Genomic DNA, 12500 nt, shown 5'->3' on the forward strand with positions numbered 1-12500 from the left:
CATACCTTGGCGGGTTCCCTCTCACTACGAATATAAGAATTGTGATCCGTCTGTAATGCTGTAGTCCTCTGAAGAAGACCAAGTTGGTCGCAACGTTAGGGCAATAAACTCTATTCCCAACACATCTTCGTTTGCCCTTCCCCACCCACATTCTCTCTCATATATATATATATATATATATATATATATTTCTGGGGCACAGGTTTTCTCTAAGGCAATTCTGGTTGAAATCAATTGCACTATATATATATATATATATATATATATATATATATATATATATATATATATATATAATCTATATATATACATATATATACACTTACCTTATAGTCAGATGGTACTTCGTTGTCTAGAGCAGTTTTTTAAAGATTTTGTGATGTAGTTTTTTCCTTTTTCTTTTTTCCACAAAGGATCTTTTATGTAGTTCAACCGTTATTACTTTTTTTTTTGTCTATTAGAATTGAATATTTCAGTTTTCTTTCACGTTCACAAACGTTTTTGTTCCCTGACGTCGGACGATTTTTTAAAAGGTTTTACTGGGTAATTCTGCAGTCTCATTCGAAGGGGGTAAACTTATTCAGTCGTGCAGACTATTTCTGTATCGAATTCTCTTTGGTTCTGCAGATTTCATTTGTAGCATACAAGTTAGTCTTAGTTGCACTTCAAGGACCTCTACCGCAAAAATAAAAATAAAATCCACTTGGGTTTGCAATTTTTATCTGAATCGACGTATCTTTTGCTTGTCGTTGAAAGTTTAAATTTCAATCTTCGGAAACTGTTTGAATGTCGAACGCAGTAGAATTATTTGTTCCCCTTGGACAATCCTTCTTCGTCAGACTTTCGATTCAAGACTGAGATTAAGATAATTGCTGAATCTTCGTTGTTGAACACAGGATAGAAAAATATTTTTTTTGGCTTTATCACAGATATTTTTTAATCCGTTAAACTGTTATCCTTTTTTTTTTTTTTGGTACGTTGTTTAACATAATACACTTGAGAATTCTTTGGGATTTCAGTCTTGAGATTTCTTTGGTGCAATATACTTGAGTATATGTGTGTTCTTTGGTACAAAGTACCTTATTTTTCCTTTTTTTCACATCACAATACTACCAACAATGTTACCACAAGTTACTCCTCGGACAGGATGCAGAGAATGATACGTTTTTTCTAATAACACAAAGACTTTGAACACTACAGTGGACTCTTAAGGTATTCTTAAATTCTTAAAGACTTCTGTGCCACACCTCAAGCAGGTAGTAACAAATCTTCTGTGTATTTCGTTTTCTAGTATATTCAGACCACCAAATACGTATCGGGTTTTGGCCCCAAGAAATTCAAATGCCAGGGAGTGGTCACTCGTGAGGACCACGAACAACTGACAACCGAGTCAACCACACCGGATCTGAATAACGTTCTGAATCGTCAAGTTACGTGAGCGCACAGATAACTCTACAACATACATATATGTTGGTGTGAAGGAGAATTGCATTTTGTTGTTTTGTTATTTAGCCACCCCGATACACGTATACATATATAGGAGTCTACATAAATTTACTGTCATGGACTCCTAACTCTTTTAGTACTATACCCGTTGCACTGAGATCTGGCCGTTAGGGCGGAGCACTGGGAGTTCCCCTGTTGTGCCACATATAATTATTCTATAATTTTATCTTATTTTATAATTCTATTTTATAATTTTATAATGTTGCCTCACATTATTATATTATAATTTTTTGTCACACACCACCAACTGAGTTAAAAATCAAAGCAATGTTTTCTATACAAAGGATTAGTTTCTTTAAGTCTAGATATGGCATATGTGCATGAGAGAGCGACGTTGCCGCTACATCTAATCTCTGGAACCGCCCCCCTCACAATGCATTCAGAAAACATTGCATCCACATGCACGTTCTCGTCATGGATGCCCACATGTGGCAACACCGGGAAATCTCCTAGCCCCGCCTTATCGGTCAGTTCTCCTTGCGCTAACTATAGACAAAACTTGAAATGCCCCCAGTCCTGAGCTAAAATCCTCCCCAGATCTATCATGGTTACCATTACCTTAAAGAACACTGGCTGAGCGGGTTAGGGCGTCGCCACTTGCGGCGAAGGTCGTAGGGATGGCGGTTCGAATCCTGCCACAGGCAAAGTTAAACCTAGGGCATGGTTCGTCAAATTCCACATTACAAAGTCCTCTGTGAGGGGCACCGTCCTAGCCTTCCGATAGGGGGGAGTTTGTGACGTTAAACCATATCACTATCACAAAGTAGTTGTGGTTGCAAAAACGTGTGACAAAATCAATGTTTTGCTTAACCTTTGATAATAATGACTTAGGAATTCTACAATCAGGATTAATACCTTGGTAATATTTTGAATAGGGATATTGGGGAAAATAAAAGGTCCACAAATCCTTGGGTGACCCAATCAAATGGCTTGGCGACCCTCCTTCAGCTAGCATATATCTCAAATACATATACATTGTCCATGTACAAAAATAAATCAATAAGTAAACAAATAAATGAATATATAAATAAATTAGTAAAATAAGGAAATGAAAAATATCAAATAAAAAACATCAGGGAGCAAGCATTAAATTTTGTGTCAATAATTGGAAACCAGGAAGGCAGATCCCAAATTCAATCAATTAATGCGCCAAGGGACGTGATTTTACGTTTTCTTATTTATTTTTTTTCTATATCATTATTATAATTTGTTCTTATTAATAGATTCTAAAGATGAACGATGGGGGAGATTAATATCTTCGACATCCATCTCATCCCAATAATAAAGAGGACAAAGAAATAAGAAAAAAAAAAAAATATATATTAATTAATGTAGTTCCTGGAAACTGGAGAACGACCGAACTACTAACCTGATTTATTTGTAAAGACATTTCCGACAACATATCTTCCTTGGAAATTTTGATTAATTATTTACAAACAACTGGAACGGAACAGAACATTTCCCAAGAGCGAGTCGCGCAATATTAGTCCAAGCGTGACGTCATGTCGACAGGTTAGGAGACTTGGCGTCATTTCCTCACCTGTCCAGGCTTTGGTTTAATTAGAACGGAAGGGCTTCTAATGTCCTTCCAGATGGATGTTCTCTTTCTCTCTTCTCCCTCCTCTCTCTCTCTCTCCACCATTTTTCCAGTATCCTCACTTTCATCCTTAAAGGCATTCCCGTGCATATCCACATTTTCGAACATATCCTTATCTACACTGCCATCTGGCGTGTTTTTGATTAAATGTACCAAGTTTGTCCATGACTTGAACAAGTCCAGTCAAGTCACAGCCAAGTGTGTTGTATCCTTTTAAACTGGTCAATTTCTCCCTCACCGGGATAAATAAAAGGTGATGTGCAAAAATACTAAAATTTACTTACGCAATGATGTAAAGGCGCGTGCGCGTTATAGAACGCCTTTTCTACATCTATAGGCCTAGTCTATATTCCTTGGCTTCACACATTCATTTCAGTTTTTTTTTTTGTGCGAGGAAGGTTTACAAATTGTAAATAGCTACATATCTGAATCTTATACATGATGGCACTACTTCTCTATACTACTGCTATGTGCACGACTTCTGACCTCCACTGGTTTCGTCAGTTTCTTGTACTCCTCCGCGTCATTCTTTATTATCGAGAGGTCTGTAGATGAAAATCTATGTCTTAGTTTTTTCTAGGGTCCTACATTTCATCATACAGCTTAACATAACTTAATTGTGACCAAATCCAATTTAAATATATCATGGCGCACAAGACATCAAGCAAAGGCATTTATATTATATACCAATCTTGTGGATACGTGGACGAGCATTACCTAACACATTTTACATAACTTCCTCCTCTACCTCCACTCCTAAGTATGAGGCCACTGTCACCTTTTCTACCTCTTAACTCAAGAATCGTGGTGACAATTTCATCCTAATTTCACATCTTACTGCAATTTAAATCTAATTTCATTTTCCATTTCACCAATACCTGTACCATTTCTTAACCGTCTCACTTCAACACCACATGGTTTAAGCCCATTTCCTACTTTTTCTTTTGGTTGTCAGTTTGTTTCCATAATTTCGTTCGTAAATACAATTATGTTGAACAAACATGGCGTCAACGCACAACCGTCATATCCTCGATTCTGAAATGAAGCCGTTAGCTTCCTCTTCACACAGATTTACTCTTTCATTTGTATTAACCAGCGCTTCTATTCAGGGGGGACGCTATCGCAACGAGGAATTGGGTGTCATAAAAAATGGAAAAAGAAATACCTAATATGGGAGGATAGCAGAACGGAGGGATACCAAACGTTGAAAGAGATTCGCATATAAGCACTTCAAAAGAGAGAGAGAGATAAAGATAGATAGATAGATAGATAGATAGAGAGAGAGAGAGAGAGAGAGCGCCTGGGTTGAAGGATTTCCTTGTTACATCTATCCCCGGTATATCCTGCAGAATGAGCCTGTGTTACCTTACCTCCCTCCCTCTCCCTCACCCAAATACACAAACATACAAACTCACATACACGATTTGCTGGTGTAGTGATTAGCGTCTCAAAGTGTAACACTGGGGAACTGAGTTCGCACCGCACTCAGGGCAAGAAAACCTTCCACTTCTACTGCGAACCGTTACTATCCCCCTTCAGCAAAGGAGGTTAATTAAGACGAATTTAGTCTCAGAGTCCAGAGTCCTCGCCCAACTGAATAAAATCGAGGTTCCTAGTTCCCCTATGGGCTTTGTCACTAGATGTTAGTGTGACGGACTACTTAAACCTAACTACAAGGGGTGGTAAGGCCGGAGAAGTAAGATGGTTGGGAAACACGACTTAAGGGGAGAAGAGGGGAAAGGGGGTGTGGCTATACGTAAGTGGTTGTTGGGGAAGGGCAAGGGGAAAAGAGGACAATAAAGCCTCATTCCCCTTGTCGCCCTCCTCCTTCCCCACCTCGTCCTTCTTCTTTTCCTCCTCTTCGCCCCCCCCCGCTCTCCTCCTCATGTCCTACTCCAACTCGCTCTCTTCCTCCCCCCCCCCTCCGACCTCCTGCACTACCTGGGCGATTGCCCCGCCACCTCTTTCCTCAGACAGGGACCACCGGCTCCACCTGAAGGTCTTGTGAGCCGCCTCTGCCGCTTCCAAGGCCCCTATGAGCTCCGTCAGCTACTAGAGCGTCCGCCGCCGCTCTAACAGCTGTAGCCTCTCTTTTCCACTGCCCCCCCACCTCCATGCTCCTCTGACTAGCTACACCATCCTACTTCCTCTCTACAAGGTGTGTCTTCCCAATTTTATATATAAAAAAAAAATCCTCTCCCCACGTCTTCCTCCACCCTCCCACCCCAGCCTCCTCCTCCTCCTTTATCCTTCCACCCCCGCATCCTCCTCCTCCTCCTCCCTCCACATCTTCTTCTTCCTCTTCCTTCTCCCTAACCTTATCAATGCCCTCTTGCATTGCACCATTTGAGTCAAACACGTTTCAACGACATGACGTCATCGGGGTATCAAACTAGCGACACTTCCTTGTCTCTCTTCTTATCATCTGAACTGACTGGGAGGCCCATCGGCTGACGACATCTGACTTTCGCTGACGGATCAGCGATTTTTGTCAGACGAATGGAAGGTACGATCGGGGAAAAGAGACAATATTCTGGTTTTCCTTCTTTTCGTGTATATTACAATGATGTAATACACACACATATTCGGTGGTGCGGTTGGTAGAGTACCCGACTGTCCCTATGGCGGTCCGACTTCGAACCCTGCCCAGGGCTGAAATAATTTCAGTATCGCTGCGCTTCGAGTCGTTACTCCAATTCTCGTGGGCGGGGAGTTGGGGGCGTGTGTGCGTGTAAGGTCATAGCATTATCCATAGATCGGTCATACGAACTCTGAGCTCTCTTCCGGGAGGGAAATAGCTGTTGGTCACGAGTCTAACACGTGATCCAAAGACCAAGGTGAATACACACACACACACACATATATAGTTTCCGTGGCCGATCTGATGGGAGTGTAAATCTGTTAAAATACAACTGGCCACTCACATTCTTTTTATTCATTCACTTATCATTTATCAATATTTACTTATTTGTTAAATCGTATAATCATTCTCACGCGCGCTCTGGCCCAAAGTCCATATATGGACCTTGCTCTGGCCTACCATCGTGCCTACATACGGGGCGGAGACCCTTATAAATAAAGACAAAATTGTAATGACAATTAAAACGAAATTAAGTAGATTTTAAAAAGGAGGATGGATTGAAATGAAAATGGCGGAGGAAGAGGAAGAAAAAGATGAGTTTGAATAGAACAAGGAAGAGGAGAGAAAGGAATGGAGAGACGGGATAAAATGTAGATAGAAGATTAACAAGCAGAGAAAGGAAGAGGAGGAAGAGGAGGAGGAGGAGGAGGAGGAAATGGGGGATGACGAGGAGGAGAGGGAGGAGAAGGAAGAGGAGGACGAGGAAGCGGTGGAGCAGGGGGGCGGTGGAGGAAGAGGAAGAGGAGGACGAGGAGGAGGAAGAGAAAACGGTGGTGGAGGAGGAGGAGAAGGAGGGTGAGGAGGCGGTGGAGGATGAGGATGAGGAAGCGATGGAGAAGAAGGAGATGGCGGTGGAGGAGGAGGAGGAGGAGGAGAAGAGGAAGACAAGGAAGTGGTGGAGAAGGAGGACAAAGAAGCGGTGGAAGAAGAAGAGACGGTGAAGGAGGAGGAGGAAAAAAGGAGGAGGAGAAGGAGGAGGAGGCGGTGGAGAAGGAGGAGGAGGCGGTAGATACAGTGCAACAGCAACGCCTCTCGAACAAAAGACAAGACTGTCAAGGCGATGACCAAATTGGCAGTCCAATGAGCAGCTCAGAAACTCCTGATGGAGTGCAGCTGTCCTGAGAACCATTAGTCATGCCCTTAAGCCCCAACTTGTCTGTCGTCAAATGACTTTATTCACCCAAGAAACACACAAGAATGGGGGAGGCTGCAAAAGACCATAAGGTCTACACTATGCATTTCCATTACCTATCCATAAAGTTGTCTAAAACATCCCAGTGCAACAAACGGGAGTTCTATTCAATCCTATGAAAGACTTGTTCTGATTGCCGATGCGGATGAGCGATGGCATTCAGTTATAAATCATACATCGCGTCACGAAAGGCTAAGGGGAGGTTTGTGTGACGTTTTAAAGGTTTTCCCTTGTCAGTGTTGACGTCAGGACGTCATTTCCCTTGTGGATAAAAAAAATCATTTTTTTTTTGTTATGTGATAACAAACACATTACAAATAATTCTAGATGTCTAGTACTTAAAGAAAAAAGACCAAAAACAGATAATATTTTTGGATAAAATAGATTATATTCTAATCAAGGCATTTGTTAATAAAACAATGCCCTAGAATTAAGATCAGTTTATTTTTCAAGATAATAATCTGCTGGTAAGGTGCAATTTGCTGTTATCAATAAACTTTAAAGTTGTAAATAAGGCATATAAACTGTACAGTAAGGGCAGTGAAAATAAGAATAGCAAAAATGCGTTTCAGAGAATAACAGTTGTACAAATTATCGAGGCAAATTAATAAATAAATGAATAGACAGATGAATGAATATATAAATGGATACCTCCATAGACATATGAATAAATAAAATAAACAAATATCTACAAAGATTAATAAACGAATAAAGAAATAAATAAAGAAATTTGAAGACTAAATAAGAAAAAGAAAACGGACAGAACACCCAGCCACTTTTATAAACAAAGACTCAGGCAGACACACAGAATGCAGGGTGAGAACAGTCCTGGCAGAAGTTTAGCCATTTTTAAAAGGAAACACGAGCAAACGCACGCGCACACGTATATATATATATATATATATATATATATATATGTATATATATATATATATATATATATATATATATACGCACGCACACAAAAATATAGTCGTATATATGGGAACAACGGTCGTAATCTCCTAAGATCAGCAACAAGTTTGGCGATATAGCGAGGAAAGGAGGGAAGGGGAGGTGGGAAGAAAAGAAAAAGAAGGAAAGTGTTAGGAAGTAGTCCTCACTCCTCCCGTCCTCATCTCTTCTCTGGCTGTTCCATGACCTTACTGACCCGCAACTGGTCCCATGGCACATGCTCGCGCCACCCAGCCGCATGACTCGACCCAAAGGTTACTTGAGGCCCACGGATAGGACAAAGCATCCTTGAGGAAACACACGTGCAGTACCAACACCGGCCAGGGATGACTAACCTGCACCTCTACCAGCAACATAAACCACGTGATGATGAATATTGGATTCATTCAGGAACACATACCCTCTGTAGGTGCACGGGTCATGACCTGGCCGTGTATATAAAGGCTGGACGAACGCCGAAGCTTCAGATTGCCTCGGAGCATCATACAATGAGCCTGGCTCGCTGCTCTTTGTTATCTCACACCCTTCCCCTACCTCCCCCGTAAGCAGACGAAGTTAAGACACGACTTGAAACTCACAGTCGTCACCTCCCTCCCCGTCTCGTCTCCTCCCCGTTTTCTTGCCCTTAGAGCGAGACTTATCATAACATTGGCGCCCAACATTCACTGCTAAATAAAACCAACTCTCTATCAGAGTGTGCGTCAACCGGCCTGGTAGAGAGGAAGGAAAGGAAGGAGAAGGAAGACGGGAAGTATAGGAAAGAGAAGAAGGAAAGGAAGGAGAGGAAGGAAAAGAAGGTGAAGGGAGGAAGGAAAAGGAAAGATGGAAAGTAAAGGGGGGAGGAAGGGGAGGCAGGAGGAAAGAAAAGGACGAGAAGGAAGGGGGGAAGGAAAGAAAAAAGTAACTACGAAGAGAAGGAAAGGGAGGAAAGAAAAAAAACGGGAAGGTAGGAGATGAATGATTAGCGGGAGGAAGGGAAGGTAGGAGGTATGGTGAGTGAGAGTAGGGGATAAAGGGAATAAAAAACTGAGGGAGGGAGGGAGGGAATCAGGGAGGAAGGGAATGGTGGGATTTCCCGAATGATATCCAATCGATACACCCATCCCACCCCTCCGCCATCCACGACCATGGATTCAGGTGGCCGGGAGATCCAACACACACACCGAGAAAGCAAACAAGAGGGTCTGATATTCTTTACAAGGTTTTGTTTTCCGTCCGCTGGCTGGATGGCTGGCTCTCTGGAGGCTAAAGGGATCCGGGTGAGTCCAGCAGCTGTCAGGGGTCGGGTCGGGTCGGGTCGGGTCGGGGAAGGCTCGGGTGTGGAGTTATCTTTCGAAAGGATTTTTTTTTTTTCGTAAACAAGCCCACCGGCTGCCCCGGCCCGGCTACGCCGGGGGCCTTGGCCTGCGGCGCTGCGCCTTAGGCGCGGGCGAGTTCTTCGAGTTCTTCTTCGAGTTCTTCGAGTTCTTCTTCGAGTTCTTCGAGTTCTTTTTCGACTTCTTCGAGTTCTTCGAGTTCTTCGAGTTCTTCTTCGAGTTCTTCGAGTTCTTCGAGTTCTTCGAGTTCTTCTTCGAGTTCTTCTTCTTCGAGTTCTCCTTCTTCTTCGAGTTCTTCTTCGAGTTCTTCTCTTTCGAGTTCTTCTCTTTCGAGTTCTTCTCTTTCGAGTTCTTCGAGTTCTTCTTTTTCGAGTTCTTCGAGTTCTTCTTTTTCGAGTTCTTCGAGTTCTTCTTTTTCGAGTTCTTCGAGTTCTTCGAGTTCTTCTTCTTCGAGTTTTTCGATTTCTTCTTCGAGTTCTACTTCTTCTTCTTCTTCGAGTTCTTCGAGTTCTTCTTCCTCTTCTTCGAGTTCTTCGAGTTCTTCTTCTTCTTCTTCTTCTTCTTCTTCTTCTTCGAGTTCTTCCTCTTCTTCTTCTTCTTCTTCTTCTTCTTCTTCTTCTTCTTCTTCTTCTTCTTCGAGTTCTTCCTCTTCTTCTTCTTCTTCTTCTTCTTCTTCTTCTTCTTCTTCTTCTTCTTCTTCTTCGAGTTCTTCTTCTTCACCGTAGTTGGCGGTGTAACCGATTTACCACCAAACGCGAAGGGTCAATTTAACTTTGACGAATCCCCGGCCATCCTTCCCAACCATCACCTGTGTGTGACCGAATTACCACCGGACGGCGTAAGCAACCATTAAAAAAATTTATATTAGAAATGAATAAATAAATAGAAAGTAAATAAAAATCTAAACCTCTCTCGGTCTTCCCATTCTCTTTCTACCCTCCACGTTTCCCATCCCCCCCCCTCATTATTATTATTATTTTTTTTTTCGACCGGCTTTCTTTCACGGCAACGACATGCTATCACCACTTTCTTGGGAAAGGTGCAGCTGTCATTTTGTTATCAGTTTGTCTTTTGTACATGGATTTCCCTGTCTAGTGGCGCAGAAGAGTATCTTCCCAAGTGCCTTACGAAATCAAACACGGGCAAAATCGTTAGTTCGTCCACATTTGGAATATGCTGTTTCTGTATGGTCACCGAATCTCATTAAAGACATTGACAGATTGGAAAAAGTACAAAGGAGAGCCACAAAAATGATTCCAAATATCAAAAATAAATCATACAAAATCGACTAAAACATATGAATCTGTTTTCCCTAAAAAAGCGTAGACTCAGAGGTGACTTGATACAGGTATTTAAGATTCTAAAGGGGATTGACATCAAAAGTGGCAAAATTCTTACACTGAATGAGAATCCGACAAGAGATAATGGTCTCAAACTGTCAGGAATTAGATTTGATTTGGAAGAGGGTAGAAATAACTTCGTCAACCGTGTAGTTAATAAATGAAAAAAAAACTTCCTGCTGAGGCAGTGCAATGTAGTTCAGTTCGAAGCTTTAAGATTCGTTTAGATAAACATTTAAGCAAGATGCTGTAATGACTTTCATTTATCTTATATTATTTTATTATTTGTTTGTTATTACTTGTCTGTTTATTTATTATTTGCTTGATTTCCATTTATCATTTATCTGCCAGTTTATTATTATTTACTATTTACCTGTTTGTTTATTATTTAACTATACCTATGTATTATTTATTTTATTTATTATCATCTATATTATTATATTTCTATTTCATTTTATCTATTTTATATCATTTTATATATATATTTTTTCGCATCCGACCTAGTTATGGACCAAAAGGTCTCCTGTTGGCATGCTCCGCCTTTGTAATCCTTTGTAACTAATCCTCAAAATACGCCAAGAGAAACTAGTTCTTTGCTGACGAAAATCATACAGCAAGACCTTGACCCTCACGACGCGAGTCAAGTGAGGTCAAGTGACCCCTGGGCCACTCCAAACCTCTATGAGATAAACACACACACACACACACACACACACACACACACACACACACACACACACACACACACACACACACATGCACCTTACATACTCACTAATACGTATTCGAAAAATATAACACCGATTTTAAGAAAGATGTTTTTGGTGAATAGAAATTGCCTATCAGGAAATTTTGCACTTGGGTAGTTAACACATCTCAAAAAGCACCATTTTATTTAATACAAACCCCTGAGTGTATATGTTTGTGTTTCTGCCTGTATTTGTATTCACTTATTTGTAATACACAGAAAAGGTGATATACTCGTGAAGTACTGTCTCTGTACATGATAAGCAGTTTTTCGTTTTCTTATGGTTTGCCAGTGTCTTTTTTTTTCGTGGGCACGTGCATGTGATTCACCTTGGTCTTTGAAACACGTGTTGGACTCGTGACCGACAGCTATTTCCCTCCCGGAAGAGAGCTCAGAGCTCGTATGACCGATCTATGGGTAATGCCGTGACCTTACACGCACACACACACACCCAACTCCCCGCCCATGAGAGTTGGAGTAAGGACTCGAAGCGCAGCGATACTGAAATTACTTCAGCCCTGGGCAGGATTCGAACCCGGACCGCCGTAGTAACAGTCAGGGACTCTACCTATTGCGCCACGGAATCGTGTACAAATATGTTTGTGTGTGCATCTGTATACGTAACCATGTGCATGTGTACGCGTGTAGGGATATGTGACGCATGCACGCAAAATTACGTCGACATACGTAAAGTGCCCCTCATCCAATTATTTAGTTTTACGTAAACCGGAGCGAGCAACGCTCGATCGTGTTTACGTTCACTGGAGTAACAGAACGTGACAGGAACAGTGAACGGTCCCGCCAGTGGGACATCAAGGCCCCTTCGCCCCCTTCATGGCGGTTGGGGGGGGGGAGGTGTAGGGGATGGGGTTCACTTCTTATCTAAGTGGGTGATTACATCACATGGTTCCACCTGTGCATAGTTTACATGACCCAGGCATTGTCCTATTGTCCTAGGTCATGTAAAAGAATACACATTAATACATACACACACACACACACACACACACACACACACACACACAGGATATGTATATGTACAACACTGAATGGGTCCCAGTGATTAGAGATACATTTTAACAACCACAATGCATTTTAATTCTAAGCCATCAAAGACCAGCATGCTGAAATTGAAATGTGGTACTGCCCAGGACTCGAACCCGTCATCCTCATGACAAGTGCGACAGTGACTTTTCAAGCCTAGTT

General features: G+C 41.7%; 2 protein-coding genes across 5 annotated transcripts in view; one reads left to right on the forward strand and one right to left on the reverse strand.

Moving 5' to 3' along the window:
• LOC143028600 (baculoviral IAP repeat-containing protein 2-like) overlaps positions 1 to 1089 on the reverse strand; it is a 74176-nt gene extending 73087 nt beyond the window's left edge. The window contains exon 1 of the mRNA XM_076190934.1: positions 327 to 1089. The gene's annotated coding sequence lies outside the window, so the exon portion shown is untranslated. The remainder of the gene's footprint in view (positions 1 to 326) is intronic.
• LOC143028603 (uncharacterized) overlaps positions 1 to 12500 on the forward strand; it is a 210081-nt gene that overhangs the window by 120361 nt on the left and 77220 nt on the right. The window lies entirely within an intron of this gene.

The sequence above is a fragment of the Oratosquilla oratoria genome, chromosome 9 (genome assembly GCF_046742065.1).
Source record: "Oratosquilla oratoria isolate Oo_2021 chromosome 9, ASM4674206v1, whole genome shotgun sequence".
NCBI classification, from domain to species: domain Eukaryota; kingdom Metazoa; phylum Arthropoda; class Malacostraca; order Stomatopoda; family Squillidae; genus Oratosquilla; species Oratosquilla oratoria.